The sequence below is a fragment of the Ranitomeya variabilis genome, chromosome 4 (genome assembly GCF_051348905.1).
Source record: "Ranitomeya variabilis isolate aRanVar5 chromosome 4, aRanVar5.hap1, whole genome shotgun sequence".
NCBI lineage: Eukaryota > Metazoa > Chordata > Amphibia > Anura > Dendrobatidae > Ranitomeya > Ranitomeya variabilis.
Window position 1 is genome coordinate 372840213 of NC_135235.1, and position 23804 is coordinate 372864016.

At 47.5% G+C, this 23804-nt stretch overlaps 1 protein-coding gene across 1 annotated transcript in view; it reads left to right on the forward strand.

Moving 5' to 3' along the window:
* The window catches only part of C4H10orf71 (chromosome 4 C10orf71 homolog), a 375364-nt gene that overhangs the window by 70841 nt on the left and 280719 nt on the right, over positions 1-23804 (forward strand). The window lies entirely within an intron of this gene.

Consider the following 23804-nt stretch of genomic DNA (forward strand, 5'->3'; position numbering starts at 1 on the left):
GTGTTTTATTTCCGTTACAGCCGTCACATAGCACAGTGCTCTAAGTTTGGGCATTGGAGGACGGTGTACTTATTTTTTGACTGTGTGATACTCACATTCTATACAGTGCTATTTTGCATAGAAAAAAATTCCAAGGCCACACATTTGCCAGTGTGGTATTTCCGTTACAGCCGTCATATATCTCTGTGCTCCAAGTTTGGGCATTGGAGGCCGGTGTACTTATTTTTTGGCTGTGTGATACTCAAATTCTATACAGCGCTATTCAGCATAAAAAAAATTGAAAGGCCACAGATTTGCCAGTGTGGTATTTCTGTTAAAGCCGTCATATATCTCTGTGCTCCAAGTTGAAGCATATGAAATAGTGCAGTAGTGCATTTAAAATGGTTAAGGCAAGGGGCAAGTACGGGGAAGTGGATGTGATGCTGATGGTGCATCCAGAGGATGAGGCCATGGGCAAGGTAAAAGTGGGCAACAACATAGACCCACATCTTCTCGACCTTCCTGTCCCAGTTTCTAGGGGACCACAGCATACCACTATTGAAGCCAGAGCAGTCTGAAACGGTTGTTGGTTGGATAGTGGATAATGCTTCCAGTAACTTAGCCACCACCACCACCATGTCTTCCACACGGTCAAGTCTGAGAAGCCGTGAGTGTGGCCAGGATATTCCTCACCCTGATCCTCCTTCCTCCCACCATGCCAAGTGCCCAGAGACAACTGATCCCACACTTGGACACTCTGAAGAGCTGTTCAGGTTTCCACTTCAAGATTCAGAAATCTCTGCTGGTCAACTTGAAGTGGTGAAAGATGAGATCGCATGTAGAGCTGTCCAAAGCTGTGACCAGCCCCGGTCACACGAAGGCAAAGGTGGGAAAGTGTCACAAGAGGTGGACGATGATGAGACACAATTGCCAGAAAGTCAGGAGGAGGAGCAGGGAGCGGATGTGGAAGACAAGGTGGTGGATGACATAGTGAGTGACCCAACCTGACAGGAGGACATGCATAGCGAGGACAGCAGCACAAATGGGGAAGGAGGCATATTCCCCCAACAGGCAGGAAGAAGCAGTGTGATGGCCACAGACAGAAGGTGTGCATCCGTTCCCCGTAACACCAACATGAGTGAAGTTGCCATTCCACATGTGAGATCTTCCCAAGTCTGGCTATTTTTTTAAAGACTCTGCCGATAACCCCAAACAGTTCATTTGCAGCTCCTGCCATACCTGCATCAGCAGGGGTAGCAAAACAACCAACCTGACCACCACCAGCATGATCAGGCACATCATGATCAGGCGCAAGCAAAGCACCCAACTTTGTGGGCCGAGCTCCAGGCTCCAGTACCACTGCCTGCTGGTCACACAACTGCTTCTTCAACTGTTATGCGTAGAAGCCAATCCCCAGTACACCGTGCATGTGAAGATGTCTCTAGCCCTGCACCTGTTGCTGACCACAGTCAAGCAGCACAATCAGCAAGCCCATCCATGTCCTTGTCCCAGCACAGCGTTCAGTTGTCTTTAACCCAGTCTTTGGAAAGCAAGCAGAAATACCCAGCCAACGCCCCACAGGCCACAGTCCTCAATTCTAATATTTCTCTTCTACTTGCGCTAGAAATGCTGCCTTTTAGGCTTGTTGAGATGGAGGCTTTCCGCAACCTGATGGCGGCGGCCATCCAAAGGTACTTGGTCCCCAGTCGCCACTATTTCTCCCAGTGTGCCTTACCAGCATTACACCAGCATGTGTCCAACAACATTATCCGTGCCCTCAACAATGCTGTTACCGGGAAAGTCCACCTAACCACGGACACGTGGACAAGAGCTTGTGGGCAGGGATGGTACATCTCAATGACGGCACACTGGGTTAACATAGTGGATGCTGGGACCCAGTCGGAATTTGGGATGGAACACATCCTCCCCACACCGAGGATTGCTGGCCCTACGTCAGTCAGGGTTGCCCCACAGTCTACAGCTTCTGCACCTTCTCCTCCTCCTCTTCATCCTCCATCTCTGAAATCAACAGATCAGTCAGAAGCTGGAAGCACTGCAGCACTGCCTCAGCCAAGCGGCAACAGGCTGTGCTGAAGCTAAACTGCATAGGTGACAAACCGCACAATGCAGAAGAGTTGTGGACAGTGCTGAAAGAGCAGTCAGATGTTTGGATGACACTGCTGAACCTACAGCTAGGCATGGCTGTGTGTGACAATGGCCGTAACCTGGTGGCGGCTCTTAGGCAAGGTGAGCTCACACACGTACCTTGCTTGGCCCATGTTCTTAACCTCGTGGTTCAAAGTTTTCTGAAGAGCTGTCGGATCTGCTAGTGAAAGTACGCCATCTGTCTGCCCATTTAAGAAAGTCAGCTACTGCTTCAGCCACCCTTGCCGTGCTTCAGCAGCATTTTCAGCTTCCAGCTCACCGACTGTTGTGTGATGCCCCCACGTGCTGGAACTCTACGCTGCATATGTTGGAAAGGATTTGTGAGCAGAAGAGAGCCGTTGTTGACTACTAACATCAACAAGGCCGTCGAATTTCAGGTCAGACTCCACACATAAGACCTCAGTAGTGGATATGGATGTCAGACATATGTAACATCCTCCAAAACTTTGATGACCATTATTAGCATCACCATCCCGCTTCTCAGCATTCTGAAAAACTCTCTGCTCACAATCAAAGAGGATGCATGGCAGGCTGAGCAAGGAAACATATAGGGGATTACACTCAGCCCAGCCTCATGTCTTCTCAAAGTAGATTTGTAGGCAATGAGGAGGAGGAACAGGAGCTACTTTCATGCGCTATAGACGGTACTACAAACACATCTATATTAGCTTCTGTTCAGCGGGGATGGCCTGAGGACAGAGAGGAGGAGGATGAGGAGGAGGAGGAGGACAGCATGGTCAGTTGTCCTGTTGGTGATCACACGGAAGTCTTGCCTGTTAGCAGTCTGGCACGTATGGCTGACTTTATGTTGCGCTGCATTTCACGTGACCCTCGGATTATCAAAATTTGGGGTGACACTCATTACTGGTTGGTGACACTTCTAGACCCACGCTACAAGGATAACTTTAAATCTCTTCTGCCTGAGGCAGAGAGGTGTACTAAAATGTTGCAGTACCACAGGGCCCTTGTAGCGGAATTACTTAGAAGTAATGTGAGAACGCTGGCAGCAGACGTCAGAGTTTGTTGTACAACCAAAGACTCCAAGCGAGAGAGACAGAAGTACAATCCAGCTCAGGCAGGGGAACAATGGCCGAGATCTGGGACAGTTTTCTCAGACCCTTCCATCGTGGCGGCACAGTGGCAAGGGGTGCTGTCACAAGAAGTGCAATGTTTTGGAAGATGGTGAGGGAGCACCTTGCACATTGTACAAACATCCTCCGAGATTCCTCTGTGCCTTTTAATTATTGGGTATCCAAGCTGGAAACGGGGCATGAACTAGCTCTCTACGCCTTGGAGGTCCTGGCCTGCCCTTCTGCTACAGTTCTGTCAGAGAGGGTTTTTAATGCCGCCGGTGGAATTATAACAGATAAGCGCATCCGCCTGTCAACTGAAAATGCTGACAGGCTGACTCTTATAAAAAAGAACAAGGCCTAGATTGGGAAAGACTTCTGTACACCACCAAGTGAAAACAGCGAAACATAGCCTCAAATACATTCCTCTTTTGGGGAGGTGTATTCTCATGCACCTCTTCACAACCACACATGGGTATACGCTTCCACATTTAGTCTGTTTGTTGTTCTCCTCCTCCATATCCTAATCCTTATCATCCAGAACCACTAGATGACCAGCGTAAACATGCTCTGTACTGTTATAGGCCGGTGATTTTTGGGCACGGGGGCTGTGAAGGCACTATTTTATTTTGTAAAAACAGGACCCCACATTGGGGAATTGGGCATTACATTTCTTTGGGCCTACTTTTTAACTCGGTCTCCTGCAATCTGTCCTGTACCTGCCACTATATCACCAGTGTCCACGTGCTCTGTACGGTGCATTTGGGCCAAGGGGGCTGTAATTCCACTCTTTTATTTAAAAAAAGGATTTTACATTGGGGAATTGGGCATGACATTTGTTTGGGCCTACTTCTTAACTCGGTCTCCTGCAATCTGTCCTGTACCTGCCACTAGATTACCAGGCTCAACGTGCTCTGTACGGTGCATTTTGGCCAAGGGGGCTGTCATGCCACTATTTTATTTAGAAAAAAAAGGATTCTACATTGGGGAATTGGGCATTACATTTCTTTGGGCCTACTTCTTAACTCGGTCTCCTGCCATCTGTCCTGTACCTGCCACTAGATTACCAGGGTCAACGTGCTCTGTACGGTGCATTTTGGCCAAGGGGGCTGTCATGCCACTATTTTATTTAGAAAAAAAGGATTTTACATCGGGGAATTGGGCATGACATTTCTTTGGGCCTACTTCTTAACTCGGTCTCCTGCAATCTGTCCTGTACCTGCCACTAGATCACCAGGGTCAACGTGCTCTGTACGGTGCATTTTGGCTAAGGGGGCTGTAATGCCACTCTTTTATTTAAAAAAAAAAGGATTTTACATTGGGGATTTGGGCATGAAATTACTTTGGGCCTAGTTCTTAACTCGGACTCCTGCAATCTGTCCAGTTCCTGCCAGTAGATCACCAGGGTGATCGTGGTCTATACGTGGCATTTATGGCTAGGGGACTGTGATGGCACTATTTTAATCAGTCCAAAAAGGACCCCACATTGGGGAATTGGGCATGGCATTCCATTGGGCCTACTTCCTAACTCTGTCTCCTGCAATGTCTCTTGTTTAACTGCCACTAGATCACCAGGGTGAACGTGCTTTGTACTGTTATAGGCCGGTGAAGTTTGGTCAAGGGGGGCTGTGATGGCACTAGTCTATTTTTACAAAAGGTACCACCCCAGTGGTGAAACCACATCCTTGCTGACAAACGCTTCATAACATTTGGTACCTTAAACAGCTCACTTGAAAAGCTCCTTTTTGTGTTGGCTGGTTGCTAATATTGGACACAATACATTTCATATAAATTTAATAAATCAATGCTGTTACTTTGCCTTAGTAGTTCCTTAAATATATAGCTTTGTCCACTATATTAGTTTCTCTCCTTACGAGCCTTAACTTTGTCTGCCTCAAATGTACAAATGGAGAATATACAAATGGCGATTTGTAAACAAGATTGAAATACTGTATACCGAATGCATTCAGAAAGTCACATAACTGCATTTCTTGTTAAACATTTAGAGATGTGACAGACAATGCTCATAGTGACACAATCTTGATAAATGTTTGTTTATTCACTTCACAAACAGTTCTAAGCCTCTATATGTTTGCTGTTTGTTATTGTAAAACATTAAGGTTTACTGAGACTATACCGGTGGTGGTTTGATCTAAATCCTTGTGGCTTTTATTTTCTAGGGGTTTATGGCCCCTCATCTCAGGAGTCATGATATCTCAGGTTCATCCAACCTTGAAAAGTGGCCACTTGAAGGTGTGGGTGAAACTAGAGTTACTACATAGTGGTATTCACTATATAAGACCAGAGAAACATGACTAAGACACATGCCAAAACTGAGGTACCTGTACATGTACAGTGTGCTGATACCTGCATAAATGGGGATGCCCATGCAGTGTAGGTAATCTAACAGGGGTTGTCTGTCTTGGTGTTGCTTCTCTGATATTCCAGACGGATTATGTTTAAAAGCCTCTTGGTGATGATCTAAGTATAGTGTATGTAGTTAATCTTCATATATACGTAATCACTATATTTATTTAATCCTTATAAGTACTTATTAACCTGTGTATGTTAACACATACAAAAGTGTACGCACTCACTGTTAGGAGTCGAGTTCCTGCTGCTGCACAGGGGGAATCTCGAACCATGTCTGCTGCGGTCTCCCATTCTGCATCAGCTGCAGTGGAGCCTGCTCAGCGGAGACGTCGGTCCCAGCGTCTCACTGAATCTGGTACTGTGCAAAAAGTTACTGCTGCCTCTCCAGGCTCTGCTATTGTACCCTGCAATGGTCTGCAGTGAGCAGGCTTTTCTGGAACTAAGTCCTGCTTTGCACACACTGAGCATGCCCAGGGTAAGATCTCTCAATGGAGATCAAGGGTCACATGCTCAGGTACTGCAGCAACTTCCATTGGTCCTCCAGGAAGGTCCTGTACCTGATCAAGTTCTGTGGAAGTCTTCCATTGGTCCTTCTGGGAAGGTCCTGAAGTTGCTGCAGCTATGAAAGGTTCTCATGACCGCACTGCCATGAGCTAGTATCAAATATATGCGAGCTCAGCGCCAGTGTGGTCGTGCATGTGGTCAGGACCCAGCTGAAATAAGCCCATAGAATGCTGGCACCTCCGGCGAGGAGTTTTGTGTGTATACAGTCAAGGGACCCGGCTGAAATAAGCCCCTAGAATGCTGGCACCTCCGGCGAGCAGTTTCTTATGTGTGAATTCAGGGCTGGCTAATAGCCATTAGAATTCCAGCTACACCGGAGAGGAGCTGCGTGTTTGGTTTGACTGCATGACCACTGTCGGCTCAACTCTGTAGCTGTGTCTCCTGTGAGCTAAACAGGGCACAGCGTTCTCTTTACTATGGGCTCTGTGAAGTAACAGAGTTCATTTATTCTAATTTACTTCACCGCCTTGCTTAGCAGCAGGTTCTTTCCTGCACGGTGGATCCCGGGTTGCAAACGCACCTATCTCATCTAATAAATATATTCGGTGCGTTCTGCCAACCCTAACAGTATGCTAGCGCCAGGATCTGGCTAAGTAATGGCGGATGAACAGCGATTGCAGGGGTACATCCAGCTGCTGGAGGGCCAGTTGGCATCTCTCGAGTGTGCGACCTTGGCGATGGATGTTACCGCAATAGCTGTTCAGGCTGCTAGCGTGGCTGCAGCAGCTTTACCCACTGCCACTTCTGGTCCGACCTTATCTCACCTCCCATTGCCTGAAAAATTCTCTGGGGACAGTAAGTCCTGTAGGGGTTTCGTGAGCCAGTGTGGTATACATCTCGAGCTCCTGGCTGCACGTTTTCCCACAGAGCGGGCAAAGGTGGGATTCATAATCTCTCTCCTGTCGGACAGAGCTTTGGAGTGGGCAATGCCACTGTGGAAGCTCAATGATCGTGGGGTGCAGAGTGTTTCTCGGTTTCTGGACACTCTGAAACAGGTCTTTGTAGGACCTCAAGTCACCCATGATATGGTGCTCCAACTGCTGGCATTGACTCAGGGTTCGACCATGGTCAGCCATTTTGCCGTCCACCTCCGGACATTAGCGTCTGAGTTGGAGTGGCCAGATAAAACTCTCATCCCTGGATTTTGGAGGGGGCTGGCTGACCATGTGAAGAATGCTTTGGCCACTAGGGAGATTCCCGACACACTTGAGGAGCTCATAGCTGTATCAACTCACATAGACCTTTGTTTTCACGAGCGAAGGTTGGAGCGAGCCCAGTGTAGGCAGAGGTTTCGGCTGGCTCCCACCTTTTCCAAACCTTTGGAATCTCTGGTCCAGGCGTCCGAGTCACATGAGGCCATAGAGGGGTCATGAGCGGGGTCCAAGTCCCGGTCCGCTTGTGCACTTAAGGTCTGTCATGTTTTCCGGCAGTCAGGACATCTTGCCTCCAAGTGTCCTCAGCGGTCAGGGAAACGTCAGCGTCTAGTGGTAGTTGGAGGAGGTACACTAGACACGGCGACGTTTGCCTCTAAGTTGTCCTTCAAGGGGACAATTACCATAGGCCCACCCACTCTTATGGTAGAGCTATGTGTGGACTCTAGGGCGGAGGGTAATTTTATGTCATCCGCTTTCGCCCAGCGACACGCAATACCCCTGATGATGCTCGCCAAACCAGTAACCATTCGAGTGGTAAATGGGTCGACACTACCCTCACAGATTACACACCAAACCGTTCCTTTCACTCTTTCTGTGTCTCTATCACATCAGGAGATTATCTCTCTATTAGTCCTTCCTGAGGGAGTTGATGAGGTCCTGTTGGGGATACCATGGCTATGCTATCATTCTCCTCATATAGAGTGGTCCTCAGGGAGAATTTTGGGATGGAGTAAATCCTGTGAGAGTAGATGTCAGAGGAAGTGCGTTCAGGTTGCTACAACAGAGGTACCCGCAGATCTTTCCTCTCTCCCCGCCTCACCGCCCCTATGACTGACTTATCGACCTCTTGCCTGGTGCTGAGCCTCCTCGGGGTCGAGTCTATCCGTTATCTCTCCCAGAGACGGAGGCAATGTCTCAGTACATACAAGACAATCTGGCAAGAGGATTCATTAGGAAGTCAGTGTCACCTGCAGGGGCTGAGTTCTTCGTGCAGAAGAAGAGTGGAGAATTACTTCCATGCATAGACTACAGGGGTCTTAACGCCATCACCGTTAAGAACAAGTACCCACTACCCCTGATATCTGAGCTCTTTGAAAGGCTACGGGGAGCAAGGGTATTTACTAAATTAGATCTGTGGGGTGCTTACAACCTGATTCGCATCCGTGAGGGGGACAAATGGAAGACGGCTTTTAACACCAGGGATGGGCATTATGAATATCTTGTGATGCCCTTCGGGCTCTGTAATGCCCCAGCCGTTTTCCAAGACTTTGTGAACGACATCTTCCGGGATATGCTCACCACCTCAGTTGTAGTCTATCTGGATGATATTCTCATCTACTCTCCAGATATTGACTCCCATCGGAGAGATGTTCGCAAAGTCTTCGACCTCTTACGGGCAAACTCCCTCTACGCCAAGTTGGAGAAGTGTGTGTTTGAGCAGGAGTCCTTGCCTTTCCTTGATTATATCATCTCTGCCCAGGGTTTGGCTATGGATCCTGCCAAGCTACAGGCTGTGATGGACTGGCAGGAACCCCATTCTCTTAAAGTGGTGCAGTGCTTTATGGGGTTCATTAATTACTATCGCCAGTCCATTCCACACTTCTCAACTTTGGTAGCTCCCTTGGTTGCCCTCACCAAGAAGGGAGCAAATGTTGTGGTCGGAGGATGTCTCCAAGGCCTTTCCCTCGATTAAATCACACTTCGCTAGCGCTCCCATTCTACATCGCCCCGATGTAGATAAGCCTTTTATCCTGGAGGTGGATGCCTCATCCGTTGGTGCTGGAGCAGTCCTTTTCCAAAAGCATGCTCAAGGTCGGAAGCATCCTTGCTTCTTCTTCTCCAAGACCTTCACACCGGCAGAGAGGAATTATTCCATCGGGGACATGGAGTTGCTAGCCATGAAGTTGGCTTTTTCGGAGTGGAGACACCTCTTGGAGGGGGCTCGCTTTCCCTTCCAGGTATTCACTGACCACAAGAACTTGATATATCTACAGACGGCCCAGCGGCTGAATTCTAGCCAGGCTAGATGGTCCCTGTTCTTCTCCCGGTTTCATTTTATTCTCCATTTCCTCTCCGGGGAGAAGAACATTTGTGCCGATGCTCTCTCCCGCTCCGTATTGTCATCTGAGGAGGATGAGGAGGAGCCTCGGCTTATTGTCCCTTCGGAGAGCCTGAGAACTGTGGCTCCACTTTCGCTAGAGTCCGTGCCCCCAGGCAAGACTTTCATGCAAGCGAATTTGCGACCTGAGGTTCTCTCTTGGGCTCATTCGTCCAAAGTGGGTGGACATTTTGGGACCAAAAGGACTTTTGATCTTTTGGCGAGTACATCCTGGTGGCCGCATATGGTCCGTGACGTCGGGGACTATATTCAGGCGTGCATTTCCTGCGCCCAGAATCGTTTTCTTCGGCAACGGCCTGCTGGGTTACTTTACACCCTGTCGGTGGCAGACAGGTCCCTGGAGATTTTCGTGATGGACTTCGTGGTGGGCTTACCCAAGTCTCGTAGCTGCACCGTTATCTGGGTCATCACCGATCATTTCTCTAACATGGTGCATTTGGTGCCACTTCCACGGTTACCTACTGCACAGGCCTTGGTGGCGTTATTCATAAAGCATATTGTTATGACCTGGTGGTTAAGGAGCAACATGGGACGAGCTCTGAGGAGATGGTATCTTTACTGACCGCAGTTCCTGAACCTAACACAACACTAGAAGTAGCCGTGGAATGTACCTGTCACTCCCTAGACATCTCGTCACAGCCGGAGAACTAACTACCCCTAAAGATGGAAACAGGAAAGCTATCTTGCCTCAGAGAAAATTCCCAAAGGACAGACAGCCCCCCACAAATATGGACTGTGAGTGGAGAGGGAAATGACATACACAGAATGAAACCAGGATTTAGCAAAGGAGGCGACTTCTATCTAGATAGACAGAATAGGAAAGGATACTGTGCGGTCAGTATTAAAAGCTAGAAAAATCCATCACAGAGTTTAACGGTGTGGAGGGCAAATCTGCTTCCCCAGAGCTTCCAGCTTAACTGAATATTGAATACTGACAAGCTGGACTAGAGCAAACCTAAAATGAGCTGAATGATTAAGTCCACAGCAAGAGGACAACAAATGAACATGCAAGGACTTATCTTTGCTGAACTGGACCAACTATCAAAGAAATCCAAGGAGAGATCTGAATCCAACCAAGAAACATTGACAGCTGGCACTGGCTGAAGATCAGAGCCAGGCTAAATAGCAGAGCAGGAGAGACGATCAGTGGAAGCAGCTGCTAAGCTAAATCCAAGGAGCCGCAGTTCCACTTAAAACCACCGGAGGGAGCCCAAGGGCAGAATTCACAAAAGTGCCATTTACAACCACCGGAGGGAGCCCAAGAACGGAATTCACAACAGCATATTTTCCGTTTACATGGAATGCCTGATAAAATTGTCAGCGACCGGAGTCCCCAGTTCGCGTCTCGGTTTTGGAGAGAGCTATGCCATTTACTCAGCATAGAGTTGAATCTCTCCTCTGCATATCATCCCGAGACGAATGGGTTGGTAGAGAGGACCAACCACACTTTGGTGACGTACTTGCGACATTTTGTCTCTGCTAGGCAGAATGACTGGGCATCTTTGCTTCCTTGAGCAGAATTTGCCTTGAACAACACCGTAGCCGATTCCACTGGGCAGACTCCTTTTCTCCTTAATTATGGCCAGCATCCGCGTGTCCCTGTGCCCATGCCCGTGTCATCCACCGATTCTAGGGTGGCAGACTGGGCGGTGGAGGCACGTGACATTTGGGACCACACACAGGATGCCATCCGGGCCTCCAAGGAGAGTATGAGGGTTTCTGCTGATACACACCGGCGCCCTGCTTCGACCTTTGCTCCTGGCGACTTAGTGTGGCTCTCCGCCCGTAACATCAGGCTGCAAGTTGAGTCCATTAAGTTTGCGCCTCGCTACATTGGCCCGTTCAAGGTTCTGGAATAGGTCAACCCTGTGGTCTACCGTTTGGCCATTCCTCCGCGCCTTGGTATCACCGGCACTTTCCACGTCTCTCTCTTAAAGCCCGTCCATTTGTCCCGGTTTTCCGAGTCATCTGCCGGGAAGTCGGGTTCATCCACGGATGAGTTTGAGGTGAATGCTATCATGGGGTGCAAGGTGGTACATGGGAAGAAATTTTATCTGGTGGACTGGAAGGGTCAAGGCCCAGAGGACAGAACCTGGGAACCTGTGGAGCACATTCAGGCTCCGCTGCTCATTTCAGCTTTTGAGCGTAGCGAGGCTCAAGGAGGGGGGCCCTAGGAGGGGGGGTAATGTTAGGAGTCGAGTTCCCGCCGCTACACAGGGGGAATCTCGAACCATGTCTGCTGCGGTCTCCCATTCTGCATCAGCCGCAGTGGATCCTGCTCAGCGGAGACGTCGGTCCCAGCATCTCACTGAATCTGGTACTGTGCAAAGAGTTACTGCTGCCTCTCCAGGCTCTGCTATTGTACCCTGCACTGGTCTGCGGCGAGCAGGCTTTTCTGGGACTAAGTCCTGCTTTGCACACACTGAGCATGCCCAGGGTAAGATCTCTCAATGGAGATCAAGGGTCACATGCTCAGGTACTGCAGCAACTTCCATTGGTCCTCCAGGAAGGTCCTGTACCTGATCAAGTTCTGTGGAAGTCTTCCATTGGTCCTTCTGGGAAGGTCCTGAAGTTGCTGCAGCTATAAAAGGTTCTCATGACCGCACGGCCATGTGCTAGTATCAAATATATACAAGCTCAGCGCCAGTGTGGTCGTGCGTGTGGTCAGGACCCAGCTGAAATAAGCCCATAGAATGCTGGCACCTCCGGCGAGGAGTTTTGTGTGTATGCAGTCAGGGACCCGGCTGAAATAAGCCCCTAGAATGCTGCCACCTCCGGCGAGCAGTTTCTTATGTGTGAATTCAGGGCTGGCTAATAGCCATTAGAATTCCGGCTACACCGGAGAGGAGCTGCGTGTTTGGTTTGACTGCATGACCACTGTCGGCTCAACTCTGTAGCTGTGTCTCCTGTGAGCTAAACAGGGCACAGCGTTCTCTTTACTACGGGCTCTGTGAAGTAACAGAGTTTGTTTATTCTAATTTACTTCACCGCCTTGCTTAGCAGCAGGTTCTTTCCTGCACGGTGGATCCCGGGTTGCGAACGCACCTATCTCATCTAATAAATATATTCGGTGCGTTCCGCCAACCCTAACTCTCACACTATTCAATCATACTATTCCTTGAATTTTGTAGTTTGCAATAAAATTGCCTTGTATTGCAAGTATTAGCCTTTTTTAATGCCGTATCTGAAACTTAGTGTTAAAAACATGTAAAAAAAATTGCCAAATTCTACTGTAAACAATTGTGCAAAGAGGGAACCATCATACAATTAAAAATACGAGTGAATTTTACTGGGCACATCCAGTACGTGGGTTCCAAGGCCTAATGGGGTACATATGACTATACAGCAGGGCTCGCCTTCCTGCCAATGTATAAAACAAATTAGTATGGAGCACAAAATGCATATTGTGAAGTGGATTTTCCTGGGCCCATCCACTCTGAGGGTACAAAGGCCTAATGTGGTGAATATGACTGACTATGCAGCAGGGCTGGCCTTCCTGCCAATGTATAAAACAAAGGAGTATGGAGCACACAATGCATATTGTGAAGTGGATTTTCATGAGCCCATCCACTATGTGGGTTCCAAGGCCTAATGGGGTGCATATAACTGACTATTCATCAGGGGTCGCCTTCCTGCCAACGTATAAAACAAAGGAGTGTGGAGCACAAAATGCATATTGTGAAGTGGATTTTCATGGGCCCATCCAGTATGTGTGTTCCAAGGCCTAATGGGGTGCATGTGACTGACTATGCAGCAGAGCTGGCCTTGCTGCCAATGTATAAAACAAAGGAGTATGGAGCACACAATGCATATTGTGAAGTGGATTTTCATGGGCCCATCCAGTATGTGGGCTCCAAGGCCTAATGGGGTGCATATGACTATGCAGCAGGGCTCGCCTTCCTGCCAATGTATAAAACAAAGGAGTATGGCGCACACAATGCATATTGTGAAGTGGATTTCCATGGGCACATCCACTATGTGGGGTTCAAAAGCCTAATGGGGTGCATATGACTATGCAGCAGGGCTCGCGTTCCTGCCAATGTATAAAACAAAGGAGTATGGAGCACAAAATGCATATTGTGAAGTGGATTTTCATGGGCACATCCAGTATGTAGGTTCCAAGGCCTAATGGGGTGCATATGACTGACTATGCAGCAGGGCTGGCCTTGCCGCAAATGTGTAAAACAAAGGAGTACAGAGTACAAAATGCATATTGTGAAGTGGATTTTCATGGGCCCATCTGCTATGTGGGTTCAAAGGCTTATTGGGGAGCATATGAATTGGTAGCAGGGCAGGCCTTGAATTCAAAGCAAAACTTTTTCAGGAGTCCCCCCTGGACATTTTATGACAGGGGTATTGTGGTGCGTCGTAATTCTTGGCAGCCCATCCACTCACAGCGTAGGCTACAACAGCTTAGGAGACCCACTGTTTCATAATGGTCCTTTAAGAAGATTAATGCCGCCTGATGCACCAGTAAAAATAGGCTCTGTGACTTTAAGAGTCCCTCCTTCGTACATGAAACAAGATGGGTTTGATTATGTGTCACACACCACATGGCCAGCTAGGGTTGTTAAATGTTACAATGACATTTCCCAGTGAATGCATTTGTAGTGTTTGAAAGCAATGTTAAAGTTCAAAAACGCAGCGTCTGAACTAAGCCTAAGTGGGAGAGGAAATTTTCTGTCTGAGGTGAAATATTTGGCCTTACAGGCAAATCATTAACCTGCAAAGGATTTACCTTGACATATTTCCAAGCAAAACCCGTTTTGGTTTCATTTTCATGTGTTTTTTGTGGCATCGGGAAAAATGGCATGAATCTCAGAAAAAAATGATTAAAGCTGTGAACTAGGAGTCAGGAATGCTTCCAGGGGCGATCCCCATGATGTCCCTGTGTCATTTGAGCAGTGTTTCCATCATTTTCAGATGTTTTTAGACTTTAAAAGGACCCACGAGGGGGATCGCTGTAAAAATACTCGGGTCTCCCATAGATTTACATTGGGCTCGTTGTTCTGGCCGAGTACCCGAGTATTCCAATTTGCTCGACCTGAGCAACAAGCACCCGAGCATTTTAGTGCTCACCCATCACTAGTTATTTTACATTTTTGTGGAAATACAATAACTGAAAAGTGAGGCATGCAATATTATTTAGCCCCTTTACTTTCAGTGCAGTAAACTCTCTCCAGAAGTTCATTGTGGATCTCTGAATGAGCCAATGTTGTCCTAAATGATGATGATAAATATAATCCTCCTGTGTGTAATCAAGTCTCCGTATAAAGGCACCTGCTCTGTGATATTCTCTGGGTTCTGTTTGAAGCACAGAGAGCATCATAAAGACCGAGGAACACAACAGGCAGGTCCGTGATACTGTTGTGGAGATGTTTAAAGCCGGGTTTGGATACAAAATGATTTCCAAAACTTTAAACATACCAAGGAACACTGTGCAAGCGATCATATTGAAATGGAAGGAATATCATACCATTGCAAATTTACCAAGACCCGGCCGTCCCTCTAAACTTTCATCTCAAACAAGGAGAAGACTGATCAGAGATGCAGCCAAGAGGCCCATGATCACTGTGGATGAACTGCAGAGATTTTACAGCTGAGGTGGCACAGCCTGTCCATAGGACAACAATCAGTCATACACAGCACAAATCTGGCCTTTATGGAAGAGTGGCAAGAAGAAAGCCATTTCTCAAAGATATCCATAAAAAGTGTTGTTTAACGTTTGCAGTAAGCCACCTGAGAGACACACTAAACATGTGGAAGAAGGTGCTCTGGTCAGATGAAACCAAAATTGAACTCCTGTACTTTTTGGTTGTCCTGTAGGGGATGTGGTATTTATATTGTTCCTTTTTCTCCCCAACCCCTGTTTGTGGATCGCCCCCAGGTGTAGGGCAACGGGGTACTCGGCACCGGGTCCTTCGGTTCGGGGGATGTCACGGTGGCACGACCCGGTCCGTGGACCTTTGAGGGACGTCCAATAAAAGGAAAGCGTTTTTATGGTTTTTGGGAAAGGACTTTAAAGGGGTAGTTCGTGACGCCACCTGTGGTATTCGGTCACGGTGACCAACGCTGCTTAGGGGTCCACTCGGGTGATGTTATGGCAGCAAGATGGTATACCTTCCCACAGGTGAAGTGTATCCCCAGGGCTTCCCAGAAGTATAGATGGTGATGGTGGAGGTTGCAAGGCGCAGGGAATAATGAGGACACAAGTTTGCAGTCTCTTTACCTTTTACTGAAGGCTTCAGCATCCACAGTCCAGGGCACCGGATCACAGGGTAGGCAGAGTCTGGCCGGTCTGAAGGCAAATCCAGAGTCCCCTTATCCAGGTGGAATTTAATAGCCTTCCTATGCGCACAGTAACACAGTAGGTCAGGGCAGGACTGGGACTAAAATTCAGCCCTGGCATTTGAAGTCACACAGGCCCACTTGTCGCATGTATAATATCTTTGTACACTTGTAGGCTACAAGAAGTGAGGGGAGTGTAACACGACTATATAACATATAATCACAGCTGTATCCAGCATTACAGCTCAGTCCCAATAGAATGTAATACAGCACAGCCCCCATAGACTATAATACAGCACAGCCCCATAGAATGTAATGCTGCACAGCCCCCATAGACTATAATACAGCACAGCCCCCACAGAATGTAATACAGCACAGCCCCATAGAATATAATGCAGCACAGACCTCATAGAATGTAATACAGCACAGCCCCCATAGAATGTAATGCAGCACAGCCCCCATTGAATGTAATGCAGCACAGCCCCCATAGAATGTAATGCAGCACAGCCCCCATAGAATGTAATACAGCACAGCCCCATAGAATATAATGCAGCACAGACCTCATAGAATGTAATACAGCACAGCCCCCATAGAATGTAATGCAGCACAGCCCCCATTGAATGTAATGCAGCACAGCCCCCATAGAATGTAATGCAGCACAGCCCCATAGAATGTAATACAGCACAGCCCCCATAGAATGTAATGCAGCACAGCCCCCATAGAATGTAATGCAGCCAGCCCCATAGAATGTAATGCAGCACAGCCCCATAGAATGCAATGCAGCACAGCCCCATATAATGTAATGCAGCACAGCCCCCATAGAATGTAATACAGCCAGCCCCCATAGAATGTAATACAGCACAGCCCCCATAGAATGTAATACAGCACAGCCCCCATAGAATGTAATACAGCACAGCCCCCATAGAATGTAATACAGCACAGCCCCCATAGAATGTAATACAGCACAGCCCCCATAGAATGTAATACAGCACAGCTCCCATAGAATGTAATGCAGCACAGCCCCCTGTTGTGTATCCGCTTTTTGGGCTCCCCTGGTGGTTGCTGGTGGTACTGGTGACTTGTTTGCACTTTGCTGCTTCTGTTCACCTGCTTCCATCAGTGTTTGGGAGTTTCCTATTTAGTCTTGCTCTCCAGTCATTTCCTTGCCGGTCATCATTGTAACCAGAGTCTTTCGGTTGCATGTTCCTGCTTCTAGTCTGCTGATCAGCTAAGTGGACTCATTGTCCTTATCGTTTTTGTATTTTTGTCCAGTGTACAGTTTTGTCATTTTCTGTTGCTGGAAGCTCTTGTGGTCTGATATTGCCACTCCTGTGTGATGAGTTGACACAGGAGTTTTAAAGTAATTTCAGGATGGTTTTTGAAAGGGTTTTCAGTTGACCGTGAAGTCCTCTTTTGTATCCTTCTGCTATCTAGTAAGTGGACCTCTCTTTGCTAAATCTACTTTCATACTGTGTATGTCTTTTCCCCTGAAATCACCGTCAATATATGTGGGGGCTGCTATCATCTTTGGGGAATTTCACTAGAGGTAAGCCAGGTCTGTTCCTTCCTCTACCAGGCGTAGTTAGTTCTCCGGCTGGCGCGTGGCATATAGGAAGCCGTAGGTATGCTCCCTGGCTACTATTAGTTGTGTGGTAGATTTAGCTCACGGTCAACTCGAGTTTCCATCACCCGAGAGCTCGTTCGTTATTTATATGTTTCTTACGTTCCCTTGCCATTGGGAACCATGACAGTATGACCGGCCAGTGTTAAACTTATTGGCAGAAGAAAAGAGAGAAAAAAGAAGTCTGTAATTTTTTTTTTTTTTTTTTTTTCCCTATGCTTGCTCCATAGTTGGATCAGTTGTATTTCAGCTCTGATTACAGCCTTTGCCTTTCTCTCCTTATAATCCTTGAATGGCTCTGAGCTCACCTGTTTAAAGATGGATCCTCAGAGTTTGGCTGCAGGTTTAAATAATCTTGGTACGAAGGTTCAAAATTTACAAGATTTTGTTATGCATACTCCTATTTCTGAACCTAAAATCCCTACACCAGAGGTGTTTTCCGGAGATAGATCTCGGTTTTTGAATTTCAAATATAATTGTAAATTATTCCTTTCTCTCAGACCTCACTCCTCAGGAGATCCTGTCCAGCAGGTTAAGATTGTAATTTCTTTGCTGCGAGGTGACCCTCAAAATTGGGCATTTTCATTGGCACCAGGGGATCCTGCGTTGCTCAATGTGGATGCGTTTTTCCTGGCTTTAGGGTTGCTTTATGAGGAACCTAATTTGGAGATTCAAGCTGAAAAAGCTTTGATAGCCCTATCTCAAGGGCAAGATGAAGCTGAGATATACTGCCAAAAATTTCGTAAATGGTCTGTGCTTACTCAGTGGAATGAGTGCGCCTTAGCGGCAAATTTCAGAGAGGGCCTTTCTGATGCCGTTAAAGATGTTATGGTCGGGTTCCCTGCGCCTACAGGTCTGAATGAGTCCATGACAATGGCAATTCAGATTGATCGGCGTTTTCGGGAGCGCAAACCCGTGCACCATTTGGCGGTATCTTCTGAAGAGATGCCAGAGAAAATGCAATGTGACAGAATTATGTCCAGAAGCGAGCGGCAGAATTATAGGCGTAAAAATGGGTTATGCTTCTATTGTGGTGATTCTGCTCATGTTATATCGGCATGCTCTAAACGTACTAGGAAGGTTGACAAGTCTATTTCAATTGGCACTTTACAGTCCAAATTTATTTTGTCTGTAACCTTGATTTGTTCATTATCAGTTATTACCGTGGATGCCTATGTGGACTCTGGCGCCGCTTTGAGTCTTATGGACTGGTCCTTTGCCAGGCGCTGTGGGTTTGATTTAGAGCCTCTGGAAGTCCCTATACCTCTGAAGGGTATTGATTCTACACCTTTGGCTTGTAATAAACCACAGTTCTGGACGCAAGTGACTATGCGTATGACTCCAGACCATCAGGAGGTGATTCGCTTCCTTGTGTTGTACAATTTACATGATGTTTTGGTGCTTGGATTACCATGGTTACAGTCTCATAACCCAGTCCTTGACTAGAAAGCTATGTCTGTGTTAAGCTGGGGATGTCGGGGGGCTCATGGGGACACTCCTTTGGTGTCCATTTCGTCATCTATTCCATCTGAGATTCCGGCATTTTTGTCTGATTATCGTGATATTTTTGAAGAGCCTAAAATTGGTTCACTCCCTCCTCACAGGGATTGTGATTGCGCCATAGATCTGATTCCTGGCAGTAAATTTCCAAAGGGTCGTTTGTTTAACCTATCTGTACCTGAACATGCTGCTATGCGCGAGTATATTAAGGAGTCCCTGGAAAAGGGACATATTCGTCCTTCTTCATCACCTTTAGGAGCCGGTTTTTTCTTTGTCTCTAAAAAGGATGGCTCTCTGAGGCCTTGTATTGATTATCGACTCCTGAATAAAATTACAGTCAAATATCAGTATCCATTGCCATTATTGACTGATTTGTTTGCTCGCATAAGGGGGGCTAAGTGGTTCTCTAAGATTGATCTTCGTGGGGCGTATAATTTGGTGCGAATTAAGCAGGGGGATGAGTGGAAAACCGCATTTAATACGCCTGAGGGCCATTTTGAGTATTTGGCAATGCCTTTCGGCCTTTCTAATGCACCTTCGGTCTTTCAGTCCTTAATGTATGATATTTTCCGTGAATATTTGGATAAATTTATTGTGTACTTGGATGATATTTTGATTTTTCTGATGACTGGGAGTCTCATGTTCAGCAGGTCAGGAGGGTTTTTCAGGTTTTGCGGGAGAATTCTTTGTGTGTAAAGGGTTCAAAGTGTGTTTTTGGGGTTCAAAAAATTTCCTTTTTGGGGTACATTTTTTCCCCTTCTTCTATCGAGATGGACCCTGTCAAGGTTCGGGCTATTTACGACTGGACGCAGCCTACTTCTCTGAAGAGTCTTCAGAAATTCTTGGGCTTTGCTAATTTTTATCATCGATTTATAGCTGGTTTTTCTGGCGTTGCTAAACCTCTGACGGATTTGACTAAAAAGGGTGCTGATGTTGCCAATTGGTCCCCTGCTGCTGTGGAGGCCTTTCGGGAGCTTAAGCGCCGCTTTTTGTCTGCCCCTGTGTTGCGCCAGCCTGATGTTTCTCTTCCCTTTCAGGTTGAGGTCGATGCTTCCGAGATCGGAGCGGGGGCGGTTTTGTCGCAGAAAAGTTCCGACTGCTCAGTGATGAGACCTTGTGCGTTCTTTTCGCGAAAATTTTCGGCCGCCGAGCGAAACTATGATGTTGGTAATCGGGAGCTTTTGGCCATGAAGTGGGCATTTGAGGAGTGGCGTCATTGGCTTGAGGGTGCCAGACATCAGGTGGTAGTTTTGACTGATCACAAGAATTTAATTTATTTGGAGTCTGCCAGGCGCCTGAATCCTAGACAGGCACGTTGGTCGTTGTTCTTTTCCCGGTTTAATTTTGTGGTCTCGTACTTACCGGGTTCTAGGAATGTGAAGGCGGATGCTCTTTCTAGGAGTTTTGAGCCTGACTCTCCTGGGAATTCTGAACCTGCTGGTGTCCTTAAGGATGGGGTGGTTTTGTTTGCTGTCTCTCCAGATCTGCGACGTGCTTTGCAAGAATTTCAGGCGGATAGACCTGATCGTTGTCCGTCTGGTAGACTGTTTGTTCCTGACGATTGGACCACTAGAGTCATCTCGGAAGTTCATTCTTCTACTCTGGCAGGTCATCCGGGAATTTTTGGCACCAGAGATTTGGTGGCTAGATCCTTCTGGTGGCCTTCCCTGTCTCGAGATGTGCGTGTTTTTGTGCAGTCTTGCGATGTGTGTGCTCGGGCCAAGCCTTGTTGTTCTAGGGCTAGTGGGTTGTTGTTGCCCTTGCCTATTCCTAAGAGGCCTTGGACGCACATCTCTATGGACTTTTTCTCGGATCTCCCTGTTTCTCAGAAGATGTCTGTCATCTGGGTGGTGTGTGACCGTTTTTCTAAAATGGTTCATTTGGTGCCATTGCCTAAGTTGCCTTCCTCATCTGAGTTGGTCCCTCTGTTTTTTCAAAATGTGGTTTGCTTGCATGGTATTCCGGAAAACATCGTTTCTGACAGGGGTACCCAGTTCGTGTCTAGATTTTGGCGGGCAGTCTGTGCCAGGTTGGGCATTGATTTGTCCTTTTCGTCTGCATTCCATCCTCAGACCAATGGCCAGACGGAGCGAACTAATCAAACTTTGGAGACTTATTTGAGGTGTTTTGTGTCTGCGGATCAGGATGATTGGGTTGCCTTTCTGCCGTTGGCGGAGTTTGCTCTTAATAATCGGGCTAGTTCTGCCACTTTGGTTTCTCCTTTCTTTTGCAATTCAGGGTTTCATCCGCGTTTTTCATCTGGTCAGGTTGAATCTTCGGATTGTCCTGGAGTGGATGCGGTAGTGGATCGGTTGCATCGGATTTGGGGACAAGTGGTGGATAATTTGGAATTGTCCCAGGAGAGGACTCAGCAGTTTGCTAACCATCGTCGTCGTGTTGGTCCCCACCTTCGCGTTGGGGACTTGGTGTGGTTGTCTTCCCGTTTTGTCCCTATGAGGGTTTCTTCTCCCAAATTTAAGCCTCGGTTCATCGGTCCTTATAGGATTTTGGAGATTCTTAACCCTGTTTCCTTTCGTTTGGACCTCCCGGCATCTTTCGCTATCCATAATGTGTTCCATCGGTCGTTGTTGCGGAGATATGAGGTACCGGTGGTTCCTTCTACTGAACCTCCTGCTCCTGTGCTGGTGGAGGGTGAATTGGAGTACGTCGTAGAGAAGATCTTGGACTCCCGTATTTCCAGACGGAGACTTCAATATCTGGTTAAATGGAAAGGCTATGGTCAGGAAGATAATTCTTGGGTAACTGCCTCTGATGTTCATGCCTCGGATTTGGTTCGTGCCTTTCATAGGGCTCATCCAGATCGCCTTGGCGGTTCTTGTGAGGGTTCGGTGCCCCCTCCTTAAGGGGAGGGTACTGTTGTGTATCCGCTTTTTGGGCTCCCCTGGTGGTTGCTGGTGGTACTGGTGACTTGTTTGCACTTTGCTGCTTCTGTTCACCTGCTTCCATCAGTGTTTGGGAGTTTCCTATTTAGTCTTGCTCTCCAGTCATTTCCTTGCCTGTCATCATTGTAACCAGAGTCTTTCGGTTGCATGTTCCTGCTTCTAGTCTGCTGATCAGCTAAGTGGACTCATTGTCCTTATCGTTTTTGTATTTTTGTCCAGTGTACAGTTTTGTCATTTTCTGTTGCTGGAAGCTCTTGTGGTCTGATATTGCCACTCCTGTGTGATGAGTTGACACAGGAGTTTTAAAGTAATTTCAGGATGGTTTTTGAAAGGGTTTTCAGTTGACCGTGAAGTCCTCTTTTGTATCCTTCTGCTATCTAGTAAGTGGACCTCTCTTTGCTAAATCTACTTTCATACTGTGTATGTCTTTTCCCCTGAAATCACCGTCAATATATGTGGGGGCTGCTATCATCTTTGGGGAATTTCACTAGAGGTAAGCCAGGTCTGTTCCTTCCTCTACCAGGCGTAGTTAGTTCTCCGGCTGGCGCGTGGCATATAGGAAGCCGTAGGTATGCTCCCTGGCTACTATTAGTTGTGTGGTAGATTTAGCTCACGGTCAACTCGAGTTTCCATCACCCGAGAGCTCGTTCGTTATTTATATGTTTCTTACGTTCCCTTGCCATTGGGAACCATGACAGCCCCCATAGACTGTAATGCAGCCAGCCCCCATAGAATGTAATGCAGCACAGCCCCCATAGACTGTAATGCAGCCAGCCCCCATAGAATGTAATGCAGCCAGCCCCATAGAATATAATGCAGCATAGGCCCATGGAATGGAATGCAGCCAGCCCCATAGAATATAATGCAGCACAGGCCCATGGAATGGAATGCAGCCAGCCCCATAGAATATAATGCAGCACAGGCCCATAGAATGGAATGCAGCCAGCACCATAGAATATAATGCAGCACAGGCCCATAGAATGGAATGCAGCCAGCCCCATAGAATATAATGCAGCACAGGCCCATAGAATGGAATGCAGCCAGCCCCATAGAATGGAATGCAGCCAGCCCCATAGAATATAATGCAGCACAGGCCCATAGAATGGAATGCAGCCAGCCCCATAGAATATAATGCAGCACAGGCCCATACAATGAAATGCAGCCATCCCCATAGAAGATAATGCAGCACAGGCCCATGGAATGGAATGCAGCCAGCCCCATAGAATATAATGCAGCACAGGCCCATGGAATGGAATGCAGCCAGCCCCATAGAATATAATGCAGCACAGGCCCATAGAATGGAATGCAGCCAGCCCCATAGAATATAATGCAGCACAGGCCCATAGAATGGAATGCAGCCAGCCCCATAGAATATAATGCAGCACAGGCCCATGGAATGGAATGCAGCCAGCCCCATAGAATACAATGCAGCACAGGCCCATAGAATGGAATGCAGCCAGCCCCATAGAATATAATGCAGCACAGGCCCATGGAATGGAATGCAGCCAGCCCCATAGAATATAATGCAGCACAGCTCTCATAGAATGGAATGCAGCCAGCCCCATAGAATATAATGTAGCACAGGCCCATGGAATGGAATGCAGCCAGCCCCATAGAATATAATGCAGCACAGCTCCCATAGAATGGAATGCAGTCAGCCCCATAGAATATAATGCAGCACAGGCCCATGGAATGGAATGCAGCCAGCCCCATAGAATATAATGCAGCACAGCTCCCATAGAATGGAATGCAGCCAGCCCCATAGAATATAATGCAGCACAGGCCCATGGAATGGAATGCAGCCAGCCCCATAGAATATAATGCAGCACAGGCCCATAGAATGGAATGCAGCACTGCCCCATAGAATGTAATGCAGCACAGGCCCATGGAATGCAATGCAGCCAGCCCCATAGAATATAATGCAGCACAGCTCCCATAGAATGGAATGCAGTCAGCCCCATAGAATATAATGCAGCACAGGCCCATAGAATGGAATGCAGCACTGCCCCATAGAATGTAATGCAGCACAGGCCCATGGAGTGGAATGCAGCCAGCCCCATAGAATAT